Source organism: Puma concolor, chromosome B2 (assembly GCF_028749965.1).
Source record: "Puma concolor isolate L17-30 chromosome B2, mPumCon1.1.hap2, whole genome shotgun sequence".
Taxonomy (NCBI): domain Eukaryota; kingdom Metazoa; phylum Chordata; class Mammalia; order Carnivora; family Felidae; genus Puma; species Puma concolor.
Window position 1 is genome coordinate 65,945,312 of NC_141671.1, and position 20,746 is coordinate 65,966,057.

The 20,746-nt window shown below is 36.4% G+C and overlaps 1 pseudogene across 1 annotated transcript in view; it reads right to left on the reverse strand.

Annotated features, from left to right (window-relative positions):
• LOC147581023 (archaemetzincin-2 pseudogene) overlaps positions 1-12,283 on the reverse strand; it is a 28,726-nt pseudogene extending 16,443 nt beyond the window's left edge. The window contains exon 1 of the transcript XR_015251318.1: positions 11,922-12,283. The product of XR_015251318.1 is annotated as an archaemetzincin-2 pseudogene (transcript). The remainder of the gene's footprint in view (positions 1-11,921) is intronic.
• Between the last annotated feature and the right edge of the window lie 8,463 nt (positions 12,284-20,746).

Genomic DNA, 20,746 nt, shown 5'->3' on the forward strand with positions numbered 1-20,746 from the left:
AGACAGTGTAAAAGCAGGGAGTGGAGGAAAGCTGAAGACAAAGGGCAGGTTCATGATTGCTGATCAGGGAGAACAGAGTTCTGATACTAGAGACTGGGTAGCCAGGTGACGCCATTTTCACCGCTTCTATGCATGCGCATATGTACCTACAACCCCCACAACAATCCACCCCAGCAGGCTAGCAGCGCCATCTAGTGGAGAATGGAGACTTTACACTAAGCTCCACCCAACTGGGCCAACCGCGCTCTTCAAAAACAGATGTCTCACCGCCTGCTTAGTTTATGGACTATAAAGTCCTTCATAGTCTGACATCTAGGGGAAAATGAAGTAATTTCAGTCATATTTCAGTCTGTTAACATGTCCATCTATTCAATTTTCTTTTTTTTTCTCTTTTTCATTTCTTTTTCTTGAATACAGAAAGAGAAAACATTCATTTTTATTTTCAATTTTTATTTAAAATATTTTTCTTTAATTTTTTTACTATTTTTTTTCATTTTTGTGTAAATTTTTTCAAATTCTATTTTACTTAAATCATTTTATTTTAGTCTACTTCAGTGTATTCATTTTTTCAAATTTTCAAAATATTTTTTTTTCTTTTTTCTCTTTTTCATTTCTTTTTCTTGAATATAGAAAGAGAAAAAATTCATTTTTTTTTAATTTTTATTAAAATATTTTTCTTTAGTTTTTTCTACCATATTCTTTACTTTTGTGTAATTTTTTTTCAAAATCTATTTTACTTCCATCACTTCATTTTAGTCTACTTCAGTGTAATCATTTTTTCAAATTTTCAAACAATTTCCTTTTTCCCCCTTTTTTCTCTAATCTATCAAGCCACTTTGAAAACCCAGACCAAAACACACCTAGGAACTAGCATCATTTATTCGATTTTGTGTGTGTGTGTATGTGTGTGTTTACCTTTCTAATTCTAATATTTTTTAATTTTAATTTTTTAATTTTAATTTTTTAATTTTAATTTTTTCTACATCATTAATTCCTTTTCTCCCTTCAAAATGACGAAACAAAAGACTTCACCCCAAAAGAAAGAGCAGGAAGAAACGACAGCCAGGGACTTAACCAACACAGATACAAGCAAGATGTTTGAACCAGATATTTGAATCACGATAATAAGAATACTAGCTGGAGTCGAAAATAGATTAGAATCCCTTTCTGCAGAGATAAAGGAAGTAAAAACTAGTCAGAATGAAATTTAAAAAATGCTATAACTGAGCTGCAATCTCGAATGGATGCAACAGCGGCAAGGATGGATGAGGCAGAACAGAGAATCAGCAATATAGAGGACAAACTTATGGAGACTAATGAAGCAGAATAAAAGATGAAGATTAAGGCAAAAGAGCATTATTTAAGAATTAGAGAAATCAGTGACTCATTAAAAAAGGTACAACATCAGAATCCTAGGGGTCCCAGAACAGGAAGAGAGGAAAAGGGGTAGAAGGGTTATGTGAGCAAATCATACTGGAAAACTTTCTTAACCTGGGGAAAGACAGAGACATCAAAATCCAGGAGGCACAGAGGACTCTCATTAGATGCAACAAAAACTGACCATCGACAAGGCATATCATAGTCAATTTCACAAAATACTCAGGCAAGGAGAGAAAAGGGAAAGGAAGTCCTTAAGGGACTTAAGGGAAAAAAAGTTCTTAACATACAAGGGAAGACAGATGAGGTTTGCAGCAGACCCATCCACAGAAACCTGGCAGGCCAGAAAGGAGAGGCAGGATATATTCAATGTGCTGAATCAGAAAAATGTGCAGCCAAGAATTCTTTATCCATCAAAGCTGTCATTCAAAAATGGAAGGAAAGATAAAAAGTCTCCCAAACAAATATTAAAGGAGTTTGTGACCACTAAACCAACCCTGCAAGAAATTTTAAGGGGGACTCTCTGAGAGGAGAAAAGATGAAAATATAAATACATACATACATACATACATACCAAAAGCAACAAAGACTAGGACCAGAGAACACCACCAGAAACTCCAACTCTACAAGCAACATAATGGCAATAAATTCATATCTTTCCCTACTCACTCTAAACATCAATGGACTCAATGCTCCAATCAAAAGATATAGGGTAACAGAATGGATAAGAAAACAAGATCCATATATATGCTGTTTATAAGAGACCCACTTTAGACCTAAAGACACCTTCAGATTGAAAGTAAGGGGATGAAGAACCATCATGCTAATGGTGAATAGAAGAAAGCCAGAGTAGCCATACTTATATCAGGCAATCTAGACTTTGAAATAAAGACTGTATCAAGAGTTGCAGAAGGGCATTATATCATAATCAAGGGGTCTATCCACCAAGAAGACCTAACAGTTGTAAACACTTATGCATCAAATGTGGAAGCACCCAAATATATAATCAATTAATCACAAACATAAAGAAACTCATTGATAGTAATACCATAATAGTAGGAGACTTCAACACCCCACTCACAGAAATGGACAGATCATCTAATCAAAAAATCAACAAGGAAACAATGGCTTTGAGAGACCATATTGGACCAGATGAACTTAACAGATACATTCAGAACATTTCATCCTAAAGTAGCGGAATATACATTCTTCTCCAGTGCACATGGAATGTTCTCCAGAATGGACCATATACTGGGACACAAATCAGCCCTAAATAAGTACAAAAAGATCGAGATCATACTGTGCATATTTTCAGACCACAACACTATGAAACTCAAAATCAACCACAAGAAAAAATTTGGAAAGGTAACAAATACTTGGAGACTGGAGAACATCCTACTAAAGAATGAATGGGCTAACCAAGCAGTTAAAGAGGAAATTAAAAAGTATATGGAAGTCAATGAAAATGATAACACCACAACCCAAAACCTCTGGGATGCAGCAAAGGCAGTCATAAGAGGAAAGTATATAGCAATCCAGGCCTTCCTAAAGAAGGAAGAAAGATCTCAGATACACAGCCTAACCTTATGCCTTAAGGAACTGGAAAAAGAACAGCAAATAAAACCCCAAACCAGCAGAAGACAGGAAATAATAAAGTTTAGAGCAGAAATTAATGCTATCAAAACCAAAAAAACAGTAGAACAGATCAATGAAACCAGAAGTTGGTTCTTTGCAGGAATTAACAAAATTGATAAAGCACTAGCCAGCTTGATCAAAAAGAAAAAGGAAAGGCCCCAAATAAATAAAATCAAGAATGAAAGAGGAGAGATCACAACCAACACAGCCAAAATAAAAATAATGAGACTATTATGAGCAATTATATGCCAAGAAACTAATTCCTAGAAACATATACACTACTAAAACTGAAACAGGAAGAAATAGAAAGTTTGAACAGACCCATAACCAGTAAGGAAATGTAATTAGTAATCAAAAATCTCCCAAAAAACGAGAGTCCAGAGCCAGATGGCTTTCCAGGGGAATTCTACTAAATATTTAAGGAAGAGTGAACACCTATTCTCTTGAAGCTGTTCCAAAAAAATAGAAATGGAAGGAAAATTTCCAAACTCTTTCTATGAAGCCAGCATTACCTTGATTCCAAAACCAGACAGAGACCCCACTAAAAAGGAGAACTATAGACCAATTTCCCTGATGAACATGGAGGCAAAAATCCTCAACAAGATATTAGCCAACCAGATCCAACAATACAGTAAAAAAATTATTCACCATGACCAAGTGGGATTTATACCTGGGATTCAGGGCTGGTTCAGTATCTGCAAAACAATTAATGTGATTCATCACATCAATAAAAAAAGGAAAAGAACCACATGATCCTCTCAATAGATGCAGAGAAAGCATTTGACAAAATACAGCATCCTTTCTTGACAAAAACCCTCAAGAAAGTAGGGATAGAAGGATCATACCTCGAGATCATAAAAGCCATATATGAATAACCCAATGCTAATATCACCCTCAATGGGGGAAAACTGAGAGCTTTCCCCCTAAAGTCAGGAACAAGACAGGGATGTCCACTCTTGCCACTGTTATTCAACATAGTATTGGAAGTCTTAGCCTCTGCAGTCAGACAACACAAAGAAATAAAAGGCATCCAAATCAGTCAGTAGGAGGTCAAACTTTCACTCTTTGCAGATGACATGATACTCTATATGGAAAACCTAAAAGATTCCACCAAAAAACTGCTAGAATTGATTCATGAATTCAGCAAAGTGGCAGGATATAAAATCAATGCACAGAAATCGGTTGCATTCCTATACACCAACAATGAAGCAACAGAGAGAGAAATCAAGGAATTGATCCCATTTACAGTTGCACAAAAAAACATAAAATACCTAGGAATAAATCTAAGCAAATAGGTGAAAAATCTATACACTGAAAACTATAGAAAGCTGATGAAAGAAATTGAAGAAGACACCAAAAAAATGGAAAAAGATTCCATCCTCCTGGATAGGAAGAACAAATATTGTTAAGATGTCGATACTACCCAAAGCAATCTACATATTCAATGCAATCCCTATCAAAGTAACACCAGCATTCTTCACAGAGCTAGAACAAATAATCCTGAATTTTGTATGGAACCAGAAAAGACCCTGAATAGCCAAAGCAATCTTGAAAAAGAAAACCAAAGCAGGAGGCATCACAATGCCAGACTTCAAGGTATACTACAAAGCTGTAATCATCAAGACAGTGTGGTACTGGCACAAGAACAGACACTCAGATCAATGGTACAGAATAGAGAACCCAGAAATGGACTCACAAACGTATGGCCAACTAATCTTTGACAAAGCAGGAAAGAATATCCAATGGAATAAAGACAGTCTCTTCAGCAAGTGGTGCTGGGAAAACTGGACAGCGACATGCAGAAGAATGAACCTGGACCACTTTCTTACAGCATACACAAAATAAACTCAAAATGGATGAAAGACCTAAATGTAAGACAGGAAGCCATCAAAATCCTTGAGGAGAAAGCAGGAAAAAACCTCTTTAATTTTCACTGATGCAACTTCTTACTAAACACGTCTCCAGAGGCAATGAAAACAAAAGCAAAAATGAACTACTGGGATCTCATCAAAATAAAAAACTTCTGCACAGCAAAGGAAACAATCAGCAAAACTAAAAGGCAACCAACGGAATGGGATAAGGTATTTGCAAACAATATATCAGATAAAGGGCTAGTATCCAAAATCTATAAAGAACTTATCAAACTCAAAACTCTAAAAACAAATAATCCAGTGAAGAAATGGGCAAAAGACATGAATAGACACTTTTCCAAAGGAGACATTCAGATGGCCAACAGGCACATGAAAAAATGCTCAGCATCACTCATCAGGGAAATACAAATCAAAACCACAATGAGACCCACCTTACACCTGTCAGAATGGCTAACATTAACAACTCAGGCAACAATAGATGTTGGCAAGGATGTGGAGAAAGAGGATCTCTTTTGCATTGTTGGTGTGAATGGAAGCTGGTGCAGCCACTCTGGAAAACAGTGTGGATGTTCCTCAAAAAACTAAAAATAGAACTACCCTACGACCCAGCAATTGCACCACTAGGTATTTATCCAAGGGATACAGGTATGCTGTTTCAAAGGGGCACATGCACCCCAATGTTTATAGCAGCACTATCAACAATGGCCAAAGTATGGAAACAGCCCAAATGTCCATCAATGGATGAATGGATAAAGAAGATGTGGTATATATATATATATATATATATATATATATATATATATATATATAATGGAGTATTACTTGGCAATCAAAAAGAATGAAATCTTGCCATTTGCAACTACATGGATGGAACTGGAGGGTATTATGCTAAGTGAAATTAGTCACTCAGATAAAGAAAAATATCATATTACGTCACGCATATGAGGACTTTAAGAGACAAAATAGATGAACGTAATGGAAGGGAAACAAAAATAGTATAAAAACGGGGAGGGGAACAAAACATAAGAGACTCTTAAATATGGAGAACAAACAGAGGGTTACTGGAGGGGGTGTTGGAGCGGGATGGGATAAATGGGTAAGGGGCATTAAGGAATCTACTCCTGAAATCACTGGTGCACTATATGCTAACTAATTTCGATGTAAATTAAAAAAAATAAAATTAAAAAAAAGAAGGGAAAAAACACTATTCCAAAACTAAAAATAAGCAAGCCACATAAGTTACCACTATATATCCATTAGGATGCTAATAATAATAATAATAATAATAATAATGAATAATAATAATAATAATAAATGTAAAATAACAAGTGTTGGAGGATATGTGGAAAAATTAGAATCTTCTGCTAGTGGGAATGTAAAATGGAGCAGCTTCTGTGGAAAACAGTTTGGCAGTTCCTCAAAAAATTAAGCACAGAATTAGCAGCATTATTCATAATAGCCCCAAAGTGGAAATCACCCAAAGGAACGTCGTCTGATGGACACATAAGTAAAATACGATATATCTTTACAATGGAAAGTTATTCAGCCATAAAAAGGAATAAGTACTGATGCATGCTATAACATGAGTGAACTTTGAAAACATGCCACATTACAGAAGCAAGCCACATAAGTTCACAAAATTGTATTATTCCATTTATATGAAATATACAGAATAGGAAAATCCACAGAGACAGAAAGTACATTAGTTGTTGCCAAGGGATGGGAGAAGTGAGGGCAAAATTGAGACTAACTGCTAATATCACAGAGTTTCTTTTTGGGGAGATGGAAACGTTCTGCAATTAGTGGTGATTGTTGTTTAACATGGTGAATATACTAAAACCCACTTCAATGTACACTGTAAAATGGTGAATTTTTTTGGTATTTTATGGAATATGAAATTTTGTAATGTTTGTATGTGAATTTACATGAGGATTATAGTTCAAGAAAACAAAAACTCTTTATGTGTTAAAAAAAAGAACCTCAAATAAACAACCCAGCCTTATACATTAAGGAACCAGGAAAAGAACAGACTAAGACTAAAGTTAGCAGAAGGAATGAAATAATAAATATTAGAGCAGAAATAAATATAAGCTAGAAAGACAATAGGAAAGATCAATGAAACTAAGTCTTGTTTTTTGAAAAGATAATTAAAATTGACAAAACTTTTGCTAGACTAAGAAAAAAGATGATTCAAAATTATAAATGAAAGATTATAACTGATATCACAGAAGTACAAAGAATCATAAGAGACTACTATGAATAATTATATGCCAACAAATTAGATAACATAAATGTATAAAGTCCTAGAAACATACAACTTACCAAGACTAATCATGTATAGAAAATCTGAACAGACCTCTAATGAGCAAAGAGATTGAATCAGTAACCAAAAATCTCTCAGTAAATAAAAGCACAAGACCAGAGAGCTTCACTGGTTAATTCTACCAAACATTTAAAGAATAATTACTACCAACCCTTCTCAAACTGTTCCAAAAAACTGAAGATAATTAAATTAAGTCCCTGTTACTGAAGTTAGGTATGGAAACCATAAGAAAAGAAAATTACAGTCCAATACCCCTGTTGAACATAGATGCAAAAATCCTCAACAAAATACTAGCAAACCAAATTCAAGAGCACATTTAAAAGGATAACACACCATGATCAAGTGGGATTTATCCCTGGGATGCAAGGATGGTTCAACATATGCAAATAAATAAATGTAATATACCACATTAACAGAATGAAGGATAAAAATGAGTCATTTTAATAGATATAGAAAAAATCATTTGATAAAATTCAATACCCTTTAATTTAAAAACTCTCAACATATTAGGTATTGAAGGAATATACCTCAAGATAATCAAGGCCATATATGACAAGTACACAGCTAACATCATACTGAATGGTAAAAAGTTAATATCAGGAAAAAGACAAAGATGCCCATTCTCTCTGTCTCTACCTCTACCTCTACTAGAAGTCCTAGCCAGAGAACTTAGGGAAAAAAATAATAAAGTAAACGAAAGACATCCAAATTGGAAAGAAAGAAGTAAACCATGTTTGTTTGCAGATGACATGATCTTATATATAGAAAACCCTAAAGCCTTCAGTGTTACAACCAATAAACAAATTCAGTAAAGTTTCAGGATACACAATCAACATACACAAATCAGTCGTGTTTCTATATACTAACAATATACTGTCTGAAAGAGAAATTAAGAAAGTAATCCCATTTACAATAGCGTCAAAAACAATAAAATGCTTAGGAATACACTTAATTAAGGAAGTTAAAGACCTGAAAACTTTAAGGCATTGATGAAAGAAATTGAAGAAGACACAAGTAAATAGATAGCTCATGTTGTTAGATTGCAAAAAATAATATTGTTGAAATGTCCATACTACCCAAGGATATATACTGCAATCACTATCAAAAATTCAATGGTCTTTTCCCCAGAAACAGAAAAAAAAAAACTATCCTAAAATTTGTACGTATACAACCACAAAAGATCCTGAGTAGCCAAAGCAATCTTGAGAAAGAACGAAACTGGAGCATCACACTTCTTGATTTCAAACTCTATTACAAAGCTATGGTAATAAAAACAGCATAGTGCTGGCATAAAAACAAGCACATAAACCAGTGGAACAGAATAAACCCATGCACGCACAGTCAATTAATATTTGACAAAGGCACCAAGAACACACAGTGGAAAAAGATGGTCTCTTCAATAAAACTGGATATCCACATACAGAAGACTGAAACTGGACCACTATCTTATACCACTCACAAAAATTAACTACAAATGTGTTCAACACAAGACCTGAAACTGTAAAACTCCTAGAAGATAGCATAGGTGGTAAGATGCTTGACATTTAGTCTTAGCAGTGATTTATTGAATCAGACACCAGAAGCATAGGCAACAAAGGCCAAAATAAACAAGTGGGTTTACCTCAAAGTATAGAGTTTCTGCATAGCAAAGGAAACAATCAACTAATTGAAAAGGCAACCTGTAGAATGGGAGAAAATATCCAAACCATATATCTGATAAAGGGTTGATGTCCAAAATATATTTTTAAAAAACTCATAAAACTCATTAGCAAAAAAGCAAATAATACAATTGCAAAATAAAGGACCTGAATAGACATTTTTCGAAAGAAGACATAAAAGTGGCCAATAGGTACAGCTCAACATCACTAACCATCAGGGAAATTGAAATAAAAACCACAATGAGATATTACCTCATACCATTAGGAAAGCTATTATCAAAAGACAAGAGCTAACAAAAGTTGGTGAGGATGTAAAGAAAAGGGAACCCTTGTGCATTGTTGGTGGGAACATAAATTGGTGCAGCCACAATGGAAAACAGTATTGAGTTTCCTCAAAAAACTAAAACTAGAGGTACCATATGATCCAGCCATCCCATTCTTAGGTATATTTCCAAAGAAAATGAAATGAGTATCTCAAAGAGATATCTGCACTACCATGTTCATTGCAGCATTATTCCCAATAGCCAACATATGGAAACAACCTAAATGTCTTTTGACAAATAAATGGATAAAAAATGTTGGCTCATGTGTGCACACGCATGCGCGCGGGCACACATACACACACACACACACACAGCAATATTATTCAGCTATAAAATGGAAGAAATTCTGCCATTTGTGACAACATGGATGAGTCTGGATGGCATTATTCTAAGTGAAATAAACCAGACAGAGAAAGACAAATACTCTATGCTATCACCTACATGTGGCATCTTAAAAAAAAAAAAGCTGATTTCTTAGTAATAGAAAATAAAATAGAATGGTGGTGCCAGGGACAAGAGGAAGGGAAAAATGAGGAGATATAGATTAAAGAGTATGAACTTTGAAACTTTCAGTTCAAAAAATAAGTTCTGAGAATCTAATGTACAGCATGGTGACTATAGTTAATAATATGGTATTGTATACTTGGAAGTTGCTGAGAGTAGATCTTAAGTGTTCTTACAACACACATCACAAAATGTTAATTGACAATGTGGAGTGATGGATGTGTTAATCATCTTGATCCTGGTAATTATTTCTCAATATATATATATATCAAATTATCACATTGTATGCTTTAAATATATATGATTCCATTTGTCAATTATTCCTCAATAAAATTTGAATAAAAACAAAATAAATACAATATATGTGCAAAAATGTTAAAGCAGCTTATGTTATTTGATGTTTGTAGTGGGATGGGTTTACATAATCAGAGAGGCAAACAAATATTAATTTAAAGATTTTCATTATAGTATTCAAAATAGTGAGAAATAAGAAACTCTAAAGTCCCAAACATAGGGTATTAGTTTAATAAATAATGCAGTATATGCATTATTTGTTAATTCTGCATAAAAATGTTCTGAAAAATATTTAGGAAACAGAAATGTTTACTCTAAAGGCTTAAAAGTGTTTAGAGCAGTACACAGAATTCTATGTGTTATGTATTATTCCAATCTTATATTTATAAAAATTATTGATCCTCAAAAAGTTTTGAAAAAGTGAAAGGAAATATAATAAAATTTTAACATCTGGAGTGAGTGGAATTAGGAGTGTTATTTCTTTACATGCTATTTAATTTTAATATTTTAAAAATCATATGCATTATTTGAATAATCAGGAACAAATAATAAATGTTACAAACACTATTCAGTTATAATAACAACACTCAGAAAAACCTGATTGGCCTTATTAATACAGCATATCAGGAGCTATTACATTGCAGGTGTTTTTGGTTATGCCAATGTCAATACCTCACTGTTATCATTCTTCCACTGTTTTTTCTTTCTGCTGCTATCCTTCTACCCTCTATTTATTTGGTGGTCTTTTTTTTGGCATTTAAAAATATATATAACTCATTTCTTCAATTGTGTTATTTTGACAATACATAAATTGTCAGTTTCTTCTTCTCTTGACTTTGTTGCCTTTGTTTTAAGCTTTTTATTTATTCACTTTAGAGCATGTGTCTTTTTTGTTTGTTTGTTTTGGGGGGGAGGATGTGGAAGAGCTCTGGCTTCATATAGTAATTCAGAAATCTAAGAATAGAGAATATAAGCCCGAGCTATTTACTGTATACTTTATGTTTAAGTAATTCTTTTAAGTTTTGTAACTAGGAGACATTTTGGATTCAACCAATTTATTCTTGTTTTTGTGTCTTGCATTCAAAAATGAATAAGTTTGGGTTTGGAGGGGCTAAATAATTAATTAGCCTGGAGTCTGAGACTTTGTTAACTGCTAAGATGATTACTATTACAGTGTTCCTTTTATATAAGATGCTCCTGGTCTTCCTTCATCTGCAACTTCCCTTCTTAACCAATAAAAATGGTGTTAACTTTTAGTTCCCTAATAGAAAACACGTTATGATGCCATGAAGTCTCTTTGCAAGATGAGAGGATTATCATTCAACAGGCAAAATCTGAAAACAGACATATGTAATATCAGAACCAAATGCTAGAATGTAGGTTATATTTAGCATCAGCAACAAATTTATTGATGCTGATTATTTTAAAGCCAAACAAATTATATAAGGGTTTCTACTGTGATTGTGTCTATTTGAATATGACAAAAACTGAACCCCTCCTTTTCCCACCCGCCTCTCAAAGCTGCCCCATCTAGCCTGTTGAACAAGCCAGAAATCGGGTATTCTTCCCCTCCCTCTCCTTCACCCTTTTTATCCAGTCCACCACAAGGCACTAACAGTGTTAACTCCCAGTGATCTCTTGAATCCACTCACTTCTCTGCCTCCATCATCACTGCCCATCCTCCCACTAGTTCCAGCCCTGTCTTCTCCTAGGGGCTCCTGCAGAACCTCCAGACATCCACCTTCACACCCAAGATGGTTTTTGGGAAATGCAGATCCCATCACTAGACTCTCCTGCCAACAAATTCACTGGCGTCCTTTGCTCTAAGGGTAAGGGGAAAATACTTAACATGGTCCTCAAGGCCTGCTCTGTTCATTTTTGTCTCATTCTGTCCTTGCTCTTGCCAGCGTTCAGGTTTCCAGTCCCTGGTACTCACTGTGTCCCTCTCGCCTCCGGGGTTGGGCATATGTTGTTTTCTCTTCCCAGGGTACATTTTCCGCACCCTTTTCCTCTAAGGGACTCCTACTCAGTCTTCAGATCTTTGTATAATCTTTGCTTCCATCCTGCCATGGGAAAAAATATCACTATTATATGCTGTTATAGCTCTTTGCCCCTTGCCTTCCCAGTGGGCTCACTATTGCCATTTTCCATGTATTTGTGAGCTAATTTGATTAATGTCTTGTTTCTATTCAACTGCAGGCCTGAGTTTTGCTCCTAGCATATGGAAGATGCTCAGTTAACTTTGGTGGAATGAATAAATCAATGAATGTGTATCTAGTATGCCACAAGAAGTACATTTAAATTTTTTTTTCAACTTTTTTTTTTTATTTTTGGGACAGAGAGAGACAGAGCATGAACGGGTGAGGGGCAGAGAGAGAGGGAGACACAGAATCGGAAACAGGCTCCAGGCTCTGAGCCATCAGCCCAGAGCCCGACGCGGGGCTCGAACTCACGGACCGCGAGATCGTGACCTGGCTGAAGTCGGACGCTTAACCGACTGCACCACCCAGGCGCCCCAAGAAGTACATTTATATTAGCCACATTTGCTTCTCCTGTTGCTTCATTTTTAGGAAGGGGTGACTTCCATATAAGCAGATATTTATCCTTTAACTTCAGGGAGAAAATCACACAACCATGTGGCCTCTTGAATCCCAAGATATGCACTATCCAAGCTCAGTTGGGTACTGAGTGACATTTAGTGATCCTTAGCACACGCTTGTGCAGCATCCTCTCCTGTTCCCCACAGCTGCTCATCCACCTTGTTCTCTTTAGCTTGACAACTATGCCCACATGGCTTTCATCATTCTCAGCTGTAGGTATCTCCTTGGAGAAAAGTGACTCTATCAAGTTTAAATCCCTCCCTAGACACACATATGCACTTGTTCCTCTCTTTATGTCCTTCCCTCCTGTCCAATACTAGTCTGTGCACTTGTGTTCTAAAGCCCACACCCTCTCATTCCCTGAGGGCCTCCCTGGATCAATTTATTAGTCTTCTTCTATTATTTTCATCTCCTCTTCCACTGGCTTTAATCCTCCAATATACACATTTTATAAATGCAGATGTCACAAACAAAACGTAATACATAAATATATCATAACAAAACCAGAAACTCCTTTTTGTAAAATGTGAGAAAATTAGATGCACCTTATTGTAAAAGTCTGAACATTTGAATTTTGCTAAGAGCATCTACACCAGTAGTGCCAGTAATATTTTCTCTCTCCTTAACCCTCCAGCTTCTCTTCCCCACTCTGTATTCTTAGCCATTACCTTTATTTACTATTTCACAAAGAAAAATAGAAGCCAACAAAAGAAAACTTAGAGAAATTCTGCACTGTTGACCTATCAGTCTATATACTCTGCCTACTTCCCAGTAAAGAACTTCCCTGCTCCTATTTAAGGCCAGTGCCCCTAACTTGTGCAAAAGATCCTATCTTTGCTTTCTTCAAGGACATAATTGTTTTCTGAATAATCAATTTTTTTCATTTTTTGTTTATTCATATATTTGGCAGTATCTCCCATCTTAAAGAAAACAACAGTAAAATCTCTTAATTGCCTGGAACTAGCTCTTGCTGAGGGCATTGCTGACCTATGCATTGCTAAATTCAATGTTCACTTCTCAGCAATTCACACCATTGAATTATGAGTAGCATTTGACAGAGTTGATCACTTCCTCCTCCTTAAAAATATCTTCTTCACTTTCTTTCCAACACACTGCGTTTTGAGTTTCTCTCTTACCTCTATTCATAGACTCCAGTGTGGATTCCTTCTCATCCCCCCAAACTCTCAATACCGTGGTGCCCTGTGGCTCCATTCGTGTATTTCTTTTCTTTACCACCTACCCTTGCACTAGTTGGTCTCATCTAGCACTCTGGCTGAGGATAGCATCTGTATGCAAGTGACTTCTAATTTTACATCTCCCCTGAAGTTCAGGTTTGGGCATTCTATGACATACATAATTAGTAACTACACTTGGATGTCTAAGAGCAATCCCAAACTGTATATAGTAAAAGCCAAATCCTTGATTCCAGACCTCCCTTCTTGAAACCTGTTTCTCCTCCAGTACTCATTTTTGCAAAAAGCAATTCCGTTCTCATTGTTCAGGCCTAAAGCCTTAGAGCTTTTCTTGACTATTTTTTTTTATCACATCTCACATATGTTCCATCAATAAATCTTTTTAGCTAAATCTTTAAAACATATTGACAATCTGACCACTCTGGCCACTTTCACTATTAATACCCATCATCTGAATTATTATAATAACTTCATAAGTGGTTTCCTGCTTTTGCACTTTCTCTCCTCACCCCAACACACACACACACACACACACACACATACACACACACACACACACACACACACACACACACCAGCTAATCTTCACAAAGCAACCAGAGGTATTTTTGAAATACTTATAAATATTACTGATACAAAGATGTATACAGCACAATTTGCAGGTAATAATAACATACACACAGAGTTCTTTTGATTTTTTCCAAAACCTATAATGCTTAGTATTTCCACACTGGTAAAACAAGTTAGTTGTCAAAGTACAGGTAAGTTATAGTAGTGATAAAGGTGATAGAGTCATTTAATGTGATGGCTTATGGTACTGGGAGTTCACAAATTACAGGCCACAGACCAATTTCATCAGAATCAGTTTAGGGGCCTAAGAAAAAGGTAGGTTCCTGTGACCCACTCCAGACTACTGAGCCAGAATCTCTAGGGTTTAGGAACTAAGAATGTATTTATTTATTAAAGTATTCAGAGTTTAAAAACCACAGCCCCATACCATGCCCCAATGACTATTATCTCACCTTTATTTGAAATACTATAGTGATAAGCAACTTGATCAGAGAGATCTTTTTATTTTATTTTTATTTTTTTTAACTTTTTGAATGTTTATTTATTTTTGAGAGAGAGACAGAATGTGAGTGGGTGAGGGGCAGAGAGAAAGGGAAACAGAATTTGAAGAAGGCTCCAGGCTCCGAGCTGCCCACACAGAGCCCAATGTGGGGCTCGAACTCACAAACCATGAGATCATGACCTGAGCTGAAGTGGGACAATTAACTGACTGAGCCACCGAGGCGCCTCAATCAGAGAGATCTTCTTAAAACATAAGTTAGATACTGTCACTCCTATACTGCAACCCTCTCAAATGGGTTTCTGTAAAGTAAAAGCCTAAGTTCTGACTTTAGATGCTTTAGGTCCCTGCTACTTCTCTGGTCTCATTTCCTTCCACTTTCCCCCTCCTCCATTCTGTTCCAGCCACACTAGTCTGTTTGCTGTATCTTGAACACCCAGAGCACAGCCTCGGCTAAGGGCCTTTGTACTTGCTGATTTCCTTTCCCTGGAACACTCTTCCTCCAGATAACTTCATGTCTTTACCTTTATTCTGGTATTTTTTTCAAATGTCAGTTCATCAGTGATGCCTTCATGACCAAAAGATATAAAACAGCCCCCCTCCCACTCTACCCTCAGGGTACCCTGATTTCTCTTTTGCTGCTTTATTTTTCTTTGCAGTATAGTGTTTGTCCTCAGCTGTTCTCCTCTAGAAAGATTTAGTTTTTTTCTTTTTTTTAATGTTTATTTATTTCTTTTGAGGGAGAGAGCATGAGAAGGGAAGGGACAGAGAGAAAGAGGGAGACAGAGAATTGCAAGCAGGCTCCGTGCCATCAGCACAGAGTCCAATGTGTGGCTTGAACTCATGAACTGTGAGACCATGACCTGAGCTGAAATCAAGAGTCAGATGCTCAATGACTGAGCCACCCAGGCACCCCAGATTCACTTTTCTAAAAAAAAGAAAAAACAAGACTCACTTCTACTTGCTACCTGATGAGTACCTTCTTATCCTTAAACTACTCCAGGTCAAATCCTGAAATTTGGAAATTCCCTTGTGTACCCACACCCTTCCATCTGTTTGCTAATCATGCCTTTTCATAGTTCTTGTGGCGATGCCTCCTATTTCCACATTATGTTTTCCCTCTTGGTTGGACTTAGCTACTTGACTGACTCACACATATAACCCCACTCTTGCGTGCACCCCTCCCTCACTATTTGTTCATGAGCCCAGGGCAGGGCTCATGAACATTCCTATAAGAAGGCCCAGTGCTAATTGTGCCCAGTGGCTCTCTGCTTGCTAAGCAGTGTTTGCGTTGAGGCCACCCTTCTCAGTGCTGGCCAGTTCATCTTCCTGTCTTTCTGTAGTATCCTTTTCTTACATCCTTTTCTTCTCAAGCCTTCCCACTCCCCTTAAGGATCTAGTTCTACTAGGGGTGCCTGTGTGGCTCATTCAGTTAAGTGTCCCACTATTGATTTCGGTTCAGGTCATGATCTCACCATTCATGAGATGGGAGCCTTGCGTCGGGCTCTGTGCTGACAGTGCACAACCTGCTTGGGATTTTCTCTCTCCCTCTCTCTGACCCTCCCTCACTCTCTAGCTTTTTCCTCTCGAAATAAATAAACTTTAAAAAAAAGGATATAGTTCTACTCCACTGTTTATGAAAAGGTCCCTTCTGCTTTACCTCATGGGTGGATAAAGATCACCAATTCCTTGATTTATTTGTTCTACACAAAATAAGATAACAAACACTGAACAAAAACAACAACAGAAATCCCTGGATACTTGCTGCTCTCTGTTGACTCATACCTCAGCAGAAGTCGTTTCCTGTGGGGTGCCTGGGTGGCTCAGTCAGTTAAGCATCTGACTCTTGATGAAAGCTCAGGTCATGATCTCACAAAGCTCTGTGCTGACAACTTGGAGTTTGCTTGGGATTCTCTCTCCCTGTATCTCTGCCCCTTGCCTGCACACACACATGCACTCTTTCTCTCAAAATAAATAAATCAACTTAAAAAAAGAAGTCATTTCCTGTGATTTGTCTTTGATTATCTTGTCTTCTTTGTTTTATTCTACTCTCAATCACTTTCTTACCACACTGATTCCTCTTGACAACCTTTGGAAGGATGTTTTTCAAAATTAATAAATACACCAAACCAAAGACCAAAACCAAACAAAATTCCAATATGTTCTCTGTGGTATGGCCAAGAGGATTTTCCCAAACACAATGTGGCTGTGTATCAGCTTGCCCTTCCATGCACCTCATTTTACTTCTCAAGGCTTAGGATGCATGTGAAACTCTCACAGGATTGGTCTCCATGGCCTTTCTTTCCCCAGCTACCCTCCTTTGTTGATTCTACACCTTTGTCTTCCTTCTATGATAGTATAACTTCTTAAAAGAAAAAGTTCCACTTCCTAACTAACCTCAATTCCCACTCCTTCCTTCCTTCCTCCTTCCTGCTTCCCTTTCTTCTTCAGCATTCCACAAAGCCTGCTCTCAGAAAGGTCACTAGCAATCCCAAAGAATGAGTCATTACCAAATCTAGCGGTCTGTGCTCTATTCTCACCATTCACCCTGGGGTTTGATGACACTGTCCAACTTTCTTCTTAAAATTTTTCTTTTCTGTTGATTTTCAAAGAATGAAGTACTTTTTGTGATTTCTCCTATCTCTGAGTTTACTCTATTTATGTCTTCTTTCTGGGTCATCTTTCTTTTTCTAGCCCCTAAATATAGATTTTTTTTCTCAGTTTTCTCCTATGTACAGTTGACCCTTGAACCATGTGGCAGTTAGGGACACCAACCCCCGTGTGGTCAAAAATCCACATATAACTTTTGACTCTCCAAAAACTTAACTACTAAGAGCCTACTCTTGACTGGAAGCCTTACTAATAACATGAACACTTAACACACATTTACTTGTTGTATGTATTATATACTGTATTCTTACAATAAAGTAATCTAGAGAAAATAAAATTTTATTAAGAAAACAAGGGTTCTAAACCCATGTTGTTTAAGGGTCAACTGTATTTTACTCTCTATACACATACCTGGATCTTTATTGCCTTTTTGCACTTCCAAAGACCTTTGTTCTAAAAAAAAGATTGCATTTGATCAAGTCAAGTCTGCCTTTGGTAGTTCTAGACAGCTTATTCCCTTTATTTCACTCCAAGACTCTTTGCAGAAGAAGCTGAAAATTAATAACATTTATATCATCTTTCATGGCTACCAGTGTGCATACTTATGCTATATGCTTAGTATTGTTCAAATTGAATTAATGGATCCTGAGAAAGACAAAGTAATGGACTACTGAGAACCATCCTGTTTTGTGATCATAGGCGAGATCAGAGCTGAATTCTGGAATGGTTAATTTATTCTGAATAAATTAACAAAATTTAATCGTAGACCTTGGACAAATAAATCAGAATCATGTATCCAAAGATAAATCAAATGTACAGCCTACAGTCATCAGTCAAGTTTCATTAGCATTTTACTTGCAAAAACTGTATATCATTTTTCTAATACATAGAGTAGAGCTCCATTATCACTTGATCAATCAACCAGTAAAATCACAAGGTTATTTTTTGTGTGTGTTTGTTTTGCTTTTAATATTATTTTATCTTTCTGACTCTCTTAGTGCTGCTCATTAATCAAGAGTTGGGAGATATAAAAGAATACTATTATATCCTAGCTACTACAACTCTATGCCAGGCATGGGCAGAGCAATTCCATTTAATCTTCATAATGCAGAATGTAAGATATTATAATTTCCATTTTACAAATGAATAAAATGAGGCTAAAAAGGTTAGAATAACTCGCTCAAGGTGAAACAGCTAGAAAAGGCAGATCTCCAACACCATTGGGAGCTACCTGACTGCAATGTTCATGATAGAGTATGATAGGAGTCAGAAACTTAGGGGATGAATCCTTCTATGCAGAAGCATTCTGTTTGGTTGTCAGACTGTTTACAATGTATTTCCACTTAATTGGAATACGTTTGGCCTAGGACTCCAGGCCTCCTCCAGGACTCCTAGGACTCACTCACTGTTGTCAACCACTGATTCATACATTTGTGTTACTTGCCTGACACCTTTAATCATTGAACTCTCCCCTTCCATGATGAGGCATCCTCCCTGACCTTACTGAATTTATTTTAGTGTTGGGAAGGAAGGTTCAGAATAGAAACCAAGAAAAGATATGCAATATTACAATTGTAGTAGATGTTTGGAACTGTTTTAAGGTTCCCTGTAAGTGCAAGAAATATACAAATGAGCTGTGGCTCACATTTATCAAGCCATGTGCTGCAACCTGCACTGTTTTTCAATCATCATTTGATTTGTGCTTCCCAATAACTCTCTGATGTGGGACTTTTATAACCCCCAATTTACCAGTGAGGCACCTGGGATCTGGAGAGATTGGGTCACTTCCCAAGGCCACACAGCGGGTAACCGATAGAGGTAGGGCTCCAACACAGGCCACTGAATTCCAAATCCAAAATGCTTAGCCACTCTTCCATACTGCTTCTGGTTTAACTCATTATGGTGAAAATAGGCCTGTGGGGGACTTCTAGGAGGATTTTTTAAAATTACATTTTCTTGAAGTGTAATATACCTACAGAAAGATACCACCTATCAGAAGTATGTACCACAGTGAATTTTCACAAATGACCATACCCGGATAATCAGGACCCAGGTCAAGGAACCACCTGAATTCCCCACTTGTTCCCACTCTCAAGGCTAACACTATCCTGATGTTTAATAGCATAAAGAAGTGGTGCCTGTTTTTTCTGATAAATGGACTCATACAATATGCCTTCTTTTATGTTTGACTTCTCTCATTTATTATGTTTGTGAAATTCATCCATATTGTGTGTCCTTGTAGATCATTTCTTTTATTGTGTTATAATTTAATGGAATTTTATTATTGGATTTTGTTTTTGTATTAAATAAAGATACTGCTGATTTTTCTCCCTGACAAGAAACAAAATGATATTCAACCAGAGATTCCCAAAATACTATCATTTAAATAGATGCAAGAAAGTATTAAAAGGTGTAGGCAGACCATGCCAAGATAGTGCCCATATGTAAATTTATAGCAGTTTTGATGGGGGAATGCCATGTTCTATTTTGGAAGACTGGAAGTTAACATTTAATTTTCATAACCTGCTATGCATACTTATTGTACTTAAGAGGAATTGTTTATTCATGTATTTTTTGAAAGAGGCTTTGTATTCTGAGTGAGTCATATATAATAGGATGCAAAATACCCAAAGCAAAATTAATTATAAATATTTAAATATTAAAGTAAATCTCACATCCATGTTTTAAAATAAATTCTTTAAAAATAGGAATGATAAATACGAGTGAGTGATATGTTTTTGTTTTAATTTTTTAGATCGTATAATCATTTAAATTATTTTGCATTTTCCTAATTCAAAAGTTTCTTTAAATAGTCCTTAAACTATCCAAATATGAATCTAGCGTAAATGAAAGCCATATTTCATCAACAATGAGATTTTTTTTCTTTTGTTAATATGCTCTGTCCTCTAGATGTGTCTGTGACTGTAGCCTTCCACCCCTCCACACAGAGGTCTATTTTAAACCAAAACAATAGAAACGAATAGATCTTCGGGTTGTAGACATTTTTTAGCAACAAGTCATTGAGGCACAGAAAATGCATAGCACACAATAATTCTCATTTTCAAGTAATATCTCCACCGATTGCCCTGTTTTTAATCTCCGGTGCACGCCCATGACCCTACATGAACCTCTCTCCTAGTTCTGACCCACAGCTGTGCTCTAGTTGCTGGTTTCCAGAGAGCGCGTAGGCCAGGGTTGCTCCGACCTTGCTTCGGTCTTGCTTTGCTTGCTCTGGGTCAGATCCTCCACCACAGCTCTGGCCTTCTCTGCCTGACCCTGGTACTTTGAA